This window comes from Triticum dicoccoides, chromosome 5B, assembly GCF_002162155.2.
Source record: "Triticum dicoccoides isolate Atlit2015 ecotype Zavitan chromosome 5B, WEW_v2.0, whole genome shotgun sequence".
Classification (NCBI taxonomy): domain Eukaryota; kingdom Viridiplantae; phylum Streptophyta; class Magnoliopsida; order Poales; family Poaceae; genus Triticum; species Triticum dicoccoides.
In genome coordinates this window covers 600,932,769-600,941,195 of record NC_041389.1, presented here as the reverse complement: position 1 = coordinate 600,941,195, position 8,427 = coordinate 600,932,769, and positions in this window count along the sequence as shown.

Sequence of the window (8,427 nt, the reverse complement as noted above, 5' to 3'; positions counted from 1 at the left end):
TCCAGAACACAGGACCCTACCGTCAGAGGTTATGGCGGTAGGCTCCAGTAACCTACTGCCGTAGGGGATGGTGGTAGGCCCTTTTCCACGTCAGCGGCTGCCAACGGCCGTCAGTCGCCGTCAAATGGCCTACCGCCGTAGGCTATGGCGGTAGAGAACGCAATCTTACCGCCAGGCCCGCTGGCGGTAGGCAAAAGGGTCAGATCCTGAAATTTTTCCGAACTGGGGTCATATCCCGATTTTCTTTCCAAAAAGGGTCAAAACACGAAATTTGGCCGTGCTGTGCGTGCCTCCTGGCCCCGGGTCCGTAGCCAGGTTGGTTGGTGAGGCGACCGTAGCGAAAATGAATGAGCCTGAGCCTCAACTGGTGCCGCTTGTCTGGTTTCCCCGGGTGGCCCGGCCAGGACCACCACCCGAACGTTTACAGGAGCTTTTCCGGCCGTACGGACAGAGCTCTCTGCTGGGGAATGTAAAGGAAAGAATGCAGCGTTGTTATGGTGGAAAATAACACGTTCCCCTGTCCCTGTGAGTATGTGACTGTAGACGAGTCTACTTGCTACGGTTCACCGGGGGCGTGAACAGTGGCCGTTGTGATTGTGGTAGTACTGGTAGGGACGGTGAGGCTGTACTGTACTATACCACGGTGAGGCACGGCTGCACCTGATGATAGTACGTAGTACGGCGTTTTCCCTAGACAATTTTTCGTGGGGTTTTTCCTTTCCGGCTAAAACGCCGCTGGCTGCGGAGAAGGGAAGCAGAAGAGAGGAAAAGAGGCGGCCTAGCCGTCGAATCCAATGCCACTTTGGAAAGAGATGAGAGTTCGTCCTCCCATACCGTGTGTGTCCCGTCCCTTTTTTCACATCACTGTGTCAACGCAGTAGTAGGAGTATATCTTTTCTTTCTTTGAGAAAGTGTCAACGTAGTACGAGTAGTAGTATCTATCAAGTTCCACTACGGACGGACCCAAACCAAAAAGCGTCCGAATCCAAAGCCCAAGCGCCCACGTACGTACTGCACAACGTAGGCGTAGTAGCGTCCTGAATCCTGGCGAATCTCGTTAAATTCATGCCGAAACCCGGCCATCTTTCCGGCGAAAAGATGGCTGGAAGCTCGGGCTTCTCGTTGCTTTTGCTCTTTCTCTCAATCTTTCTCCCTTTTTTTCCCTTTGCCAAAACTTCTTTATCAGGTTCGACCGTGCGTAGCATATACAGTATCTATCTTTGGTTTCCCCTTCCCACTTTCTTTCTTTTTTTTCGAGCTTTTCCAGACGCTTTCACTTTCTTTCGCTTCTTCCTCTCGCTTGGCCTTTCTCCCCTAGCCTCTCTCTTTTGATCTCTTCCCGCGTCGCCTTCCCCTTGGGCCTTCGCCCCTCACGCTTCTTCTTCACAGCATCCACAGCGTAAAAACTAAAAAGATTGTTCCGGGCCAGGCGCACGTAGCAGTAGCACTGACTGGCCGCTCGCTTGCACGGGGACGCGCGACCCACGATTCCTGTTTCTAGCGGTCGCTCGCTGCGGGTTAATGCACGCACGCCATGGCAGCGTTTACCTAGCCACCTTTGCTGCTTTGGCTGCCCGCTTTTCGTTAAAGCAATGCAGACACCATCAGACATGCTTGTGTTGTGTGTTGGTAATTGTGATAGCTTATGGTTTTTCAAAGGACAGCGTAGTTATGGTTTTCTGCGTCAAGATCTTCGTCTCCGACGTGTTTTCGCCCCTCGCTCTCGTAAAATATGTCCGGTAGCTGCGCGTTGGGTGTAGACGTGTAGTTGCTCGCGACGCGGCCCAGTGCAGCTCTGACTTCTGGCTAGATGTTTTCCTATATATATACTGCTAGTAGTGAACCGCTACTCGCTTAATACTGCTAGTGGAGTGTATGAAAATAGCAACCGGTACGAGTTGAGGAGCAGATTAGCGCGGTGATTAGGCAGGGCCAACGCATTAAAATGGGCATGCATCGTGATCGTGGACCTTGGCGCGCAAAAGGACATCGGATTCGCCTGTCTTTTGACCTCCCATGTCCCGCCCCCCTTTTCACATCACTGTGTCAACGTAGTAGGAGTAGTATCTTTTATTTCTTTGAAGACAGTGTCAACGTAGTATCTACTGTATCAAGTTCCACTACGGGCCCAAAAAGCGTCCGAATCCAAAGCCCGAGCGCCCACGTACGTACCACAATGTAGGCGTAGCTTCCTGAATCCCGACGAATCTCGTTAAATTCATCCAGAAACCCGGCCATCTTTCCGGCGAAAAGATGGCTGGAAGCTCGGGCTTCTCGTTGCTTTTGCTCTTTCTCGTTCTCCCCTTTTTTTCCTTTGCCAAAATTTCTTTATCATGTTCGGCCGTGCGTAGCATATACAGGAATCTCTGGTTTCGCCTTCCCGCTTTTGTTTTTGAGCTTTTACCACCTTTTTTTTAACAGGTTTTTCCCACTTTCACTTTCTTTCTTTCGCTTCTTCCAGCGTCGCCTTGCCTCTGGGCCTTCGCTCCTCACGCTTCTTCACAGCCTTCGGGCTTCAGCGCTCACAGCGCAAAAGGATTGTTCCAGGCCAGGCGCACGTAATAGTAGCGCTGAGTGGCACGGGGACGCGCGAACCCACGCACGATTCCCGGCCGGTGCGTGCGAGATGTGTGTCTGTTTTGTAGTGGTCGCTCGCTGAGTTAATGCATGCATGCATGCATGGCAGCGTTTACCTACTAGCTAGCTTTGGTGCTTTGCCTGGCCACTTCAAAGCAATGCAGACAGTATCAGACATGCTTGTGGTGTTGGTAATTGTGATACTTCTGTTTTTTCAACTATGGTTTTCTGAGTCAAGATCCTCGCTTCCGACATGTTTCCCTCCTCGGCTCCTCCCTCTCGTAAAATACTTCCGGTAGCTGCAGGTTGGGCGTGGTTGCTCCGAGTGCAGCTCTGACTTCTCACCATGAATGTTTTCTTATGCTATACTCGCTGGTAAACAGGTTGGGGGAGTACTCGCTGAATACTGCTAGTGGAGTGTATGAAAGTAGCAACAGGTACGAGTCCAGGAGCAGATTAGCGCGGTGATTAGGCAGGACCTTCGTACTATTAAAATGAGCATGCATCGTGATCGTGGACCTTGGCGCGCAAAAGGACATCGGATTCGCCTGTCTTTTGACCTCGCAATAAAGAAGGCGCGAGCGGCATGGCGCGACGGCCTAGGAGGAACCTACAGCGGGGCAGCGCAGGCGGCCTTGGGGCTGGCGAGCGAGACTGATAGAAATTGATGGATTTGATAGAAAGAAAGAACCGGACCCTGATCCATCCATCTCATCTCTGCATGCACAGAACACACATGCATCTTCCCGGATCTCAACAAGATCCATGCAACGCAACGCACAACACAGCGAGGCGAATCCATCGTCCATGTGCGGCAGTGCAAAAGGCAAAGCGTACTGTAGTTAGTACCAGTACTGCTGCTGCTAAGCATACTGTCTAATCCATGTGACGCTTGACACTGGGAGCATAAGCAAGATTCCAATCCCCATTCGCGGCCGGCGGGCATGTCTGTCTGCCGAGTGCCGACCTATAAGCTTGTTTGGGGTCTTCTCTGCTCTCCCTTAATTATTTTCTCCAAAGGACATGAGATGACGGTGGCATCAATTAATGGATTAATCACTGGCTTGTGACTGGTAGCTAGTGGTGGTAGGAATAGTAACGTGAATGCTCACTCAGGCTGTGTGCTTGGGGCTTTGTGTTTGTGTGTGTGTGTGATTGTTAATCATGCGCTGCGGGATCAATCATGGATTGACTTGGACAAGCCATGTGGAGGCTTGTGAAAAGTTGGCAGAGGCAGCAGTCCCACCTCTACCGACGGGGTACTCTCGCTGCGAGGCTGACCGTCCTCCAGAAGCTCGACGCCTTCCATGATTTAACTGCAGTCACCAAAGACATTGCGAATTTTGTCCCGGTAGGATTTCTGTCATTCTTCTCATCAGAAATAATGCTGCCCACTTTTGTCCCGGTATGTTCTCGCTCAATTTTCATCAGAAACAACACTGATAACTTTGTCCCGATATGCTTTCAGCATTCTTTTTCTTCTCCGAAACAACAAAGCTAGCCAATGGTGTCCCAATTGTTGTAACCGTGGCCTCTTCCCCGAACCCTAGCTAGCCCTAGCTCTGTCTCACCCTCTCACTCAGCGCACGAACGACAGAAGAAAGAGGAGGAAGATGATCGGAGGGGACAGTGGACACAAGGGTTTTGCCGGCGCACGTACGCCTTTTCCTTACCTCGAGCACGAACTCGACAATGTCAACGATATACAGGGAGGATCCAGGGCTTTATACCCACGAGCTCCGGCCTGCCAGGCCATGCCTCGCACTTACTCGCACACCCACTCCCCCACGCCCCGCGCGCTCTGGCCGCGCCCGCGCATCGCGCCCGAACGCGATCGCCAGGCCACCCCGCGCGCCCGACGCGGTCTCCTCCCGCGCTACTCGCCTACACGCAATGGCCCGAGCGTTGCACGCAACGGACACACACGCACGCGACCCAGGCCGCCCTTGGCTTGAGCCCGACGCAACCACCGCACGCACGCACGCGCACGCCACGCCCCGGGCTCGCCACGGCTTATTGCCCAACACCAATATGACGTACATGTGTAGCTTTGAATTATTTGATTTATTACTTTGCAATTAGTTCATAATGTATTCAGATGATATGTTCATCATCTATGAAGATTGTAAGAGCAACTACAACGCGCCCACCCATTTCGTGACGCGGTGAGTGGGGAAAGGGGGGCGTGACTCCTCGATTTTCGTCCCACTTTTTGGCACGTATCGCATAATCTCCGCCAGAGGGATTTGCGTTAGATCTGCAGGCCTGGAAGCCAACGAAGTGGATCTGTGGACGGAGAGACCGATGGTATAAAAGGTTAACGCGACCAAGAAGGAGAGAGACCCAGATGTTCTTCTCCCCATCTCCTCCTGTCTTCTCGCCCCCACCTCTGCTTCCACTCTACACGAACTCGCTCGGCGTCGGCGAGCCACTGCGGAGATGGCGAAGGACAAGACGGCGAAGCTGGAGCGCGTGAAGAAGGCGAAGAAGACCTCGAGTTCCAGAGTTGTGCCTCCACGCGGCTGGATCCAAGGCGACTGACTCCCATCGTCGCTGTCAAAACCGGCGGATCTCGGGTAGGGGATCCCGAACTGTGTATCTAAGGATCGAAGGTAACAGGGAGGCAGGGGACACGGTGTTTACCCAGGTTCGGGCCCTCTTAATGGAGGTAATACCCTACTTCCTGCTTGATTGACTTTGATGAATATAGGGGTTACAAGAGTTGATCTACCTCGAGATCGTAATGGCTAAACCCTAGATGTCTAGCCCGTATGTTTGTGTTTTTCCCTATAGACTAAGTCCTCCGGTTTATATAGGCACCGGGAGGATCTAGAGTTGTACAGAGTCGGTTTACAGAGAAAGGAAGGTACACGATCCGAACGCCAAGCTTGCCATCCATGCAAAGGAAAGTCCCATCCGGACATGGGGAAGGTTCTTCTATCTTCTATCTTCATGGCCCATCAGTCCGGCCCATATCACATAGCCCGGACGCCCGAGGACCCCTTAGTCCAGGACTCCCTCACCTGCCATTGACCACAACGGAAGACATCAGCGGGCTGGTGCCCGACGGGGCCTGGAGGTTGCCAGAGGAGGGGGAAGATCGAGCCTGCGCCGCGCCCCGGAGAGCGTGTGCTCCTCGTCACCCACGTGGAGAGAGGTTTCTCCATGCCACCCCATCCTTTCCTCCGCGGTTTTCTAAACTTTTTTCGGTGCTCAACTCCATCACCCCCCGAATGCTATAGTATGCCTTGCCGCGTTCATTTCCATGTGTGAGAACTTCTTAGGCTGCCATCCGCACTGGGGATTGTTTAAACATATCTTCACGTGTCGCTCTCTGTCGGTAAACAAGGCTGATCCGGAAGGGGAAATGACCCATGTGACCTAGCTGTGCGGCGGCTTGGGTATGCAGATGAGGGGCATGAGTGCATTCCCGACCATGACCTTTCCTGAGTTTATTAGGGGCTAGCAGTCCACCTGGTTTTATTGTAATGATATCCCTTGTGCCGGTTCATTGACTGGTCTTCCTCCTTATACTTCCGAGAGGGTTAGTACTCCTCGTTCGTTTACGGTGGACAAGGAAGAAAAGACTAAGGTGGGCATCTTAGTAACTGCTATAGTCGGGTTGATTCAGGGTGGAGGCTGATACGTCTCCAACGTATCTATAATTTATGAAGTATTCATGCCATGTTTACAACAATTTTATATGGTTTTAGTATGATTTGGATGGAACTAACCCGGGCTGACACTGTTTTCTGCAGAACTATCGTGGTGTTGTTTTTTGTGCAGAAATCAAAGTTCTCCAAATGCAACAAAAAAATTTGATGATTTTTTTGGAATAAAAGAGGCACTAGAAGCTTCGTGCGAGGACCAGAAGGTGAAGGAGGTGAGCACAAGACACCTGGGCGCGCCAGAAAGCCCAGGCGCACCCAGGTGGGTTGTGCCCACCTCGAGGCCCATCTTCGCGTGATTCCAACGCTGAAAAATCCTATAAATAGAGAAACCATCAGAAATAACCTAGATCAGAAGTTTAGCCGTCGCAAGCCTCTATAGCCACGAAAAACCAATCTAGACCACGTCCCCCACCCTGTCGGAGGGGGAAATCATCACCGGTGGCCATCTTCATCATCCCGGCGGCCATCATGATGAGGAGGGAGTAGGCCACCCTCGAGGCTGAGGGTTTGTACCAGTAGCTATGTGTTTAATCTCTCTCTCTCTCTCTCTCTCTCTCTCTCTCTCTCTCTCTCGTGTTCTTGAGATGTCATGATCTTGATGTCTCGCAGGCTTTGTTAATATAGTTGGATCATATGGTGTTTTTCCCTCTCTTTCTTGTTGTGAATTGAGTTTTCCCTTTGAGATTTCGTTCTTATCGGATTGAATACTTTTATGGATTTGAGAACACTTGATGTATGTCTTGCTATGAATACCCGTGATGACAATGGGGTATCATATTGATTCACTTGATATGTGTTTTGGCACTCAACTCGCGAATTCTCGAGGTGACATTGGGGTAATCTATGCATAGAGGTTGATGCACGTTCTCGTCTTTGTTTCTCCGGTAGAAATCTTGGGGCACTCTTTGAGGTTCTTTGTGTGGATTGAGTATGATGAATCTAAAATTGTTTGATGCATATCGTTTAATCAACTCATAGATACTCGCGGTGACATTGGAGTATCTAGGTGACATTAGAGTTGGTCGATGTGTATCATATGGTGTCATTTTAGTACGAACTCTTGGATAGATCGATCTGAAAGAATAGCTTGGTGTTACTTTAGTACGAACTCTAGGATAGATTGATTGGAAAGAATAGCTTTGAGGTGGTTTCGTACCCTACAAACAATTTCTTCTTATGGTCTTCGCTAGATAAGAACTTTGGAGGGATTCTTCATCACACTTTGTGGGATAGTTATATGATACAATTATATTAGCATTGTTGAGAGATTGCACTAGTGAAAGTACAGACCCTAGGCCTTATTTTCAAGCATTGCAATACCGTTTGTGCTCTATTTTATTAATTGCTACCTTGCTGTTTTTTATTGTTCCTATTACAAAAATCAATATCTACTATTATTATTACGCTTGTATCACCATCTCTTCACCGAACTAGTGAACCTATACAAATTACCATTGTATTTGGTGTGTTGGGGACACAAGAGACTGTTTATTATTAGGTTGCAGGATTGTTTGAGAGAGACCATCTTCATCCTATGCCTCCCACGGATTGATAAATCTTAGGTCATCCACTTGAGGGAAAATTGCCACTGTCCTACAGAACTCTGCGCTTGAAGGCCAACACGAGTCTACAAGAATAAAGTTGCATAGTAGACATCAGAGTCACGGGTCTGGATCTGTTGGAGGTCTTCCCCAGTCGGCGGATCCAGTTGCTGCAGGAGCGGGTTCATCCCATGTGGTGGTACACCGGGCGTAATGACCCCACTCGAGTGCACCCTGAGGACGTTAACAAAGAGACCATGGAGCAATGGCTCAGGTGCATCATCGGAGTTGGTGACAGCCCTCGGGGATGGAGAGTTCGAGACAGATCCCTTCCTTCTATGACTCGCACCAGCCAACAGAGGTGTGACGCATATTTCCGAGTAACTTATCTTGCTCTGATCATTCGATTGAATTAACCAAACTGACTAGTTTTGGTCTTTGTGCTTCGCAAGAGTTTCGAAAAATGTTTTCACCTGAACAGAGAGCTACTCATCAAGAATGTGCAGAGCGACCGCAAAAGTGTCGAGGACAGCGAGAACGACATCGACGACTCAGATGGGAGCGACGAGGTCGTTTCTTCTCCGTTCGTAGGAGCGCACACCGAACGCCTCTCTAAGCAGACGCAGGATCCGACTGCT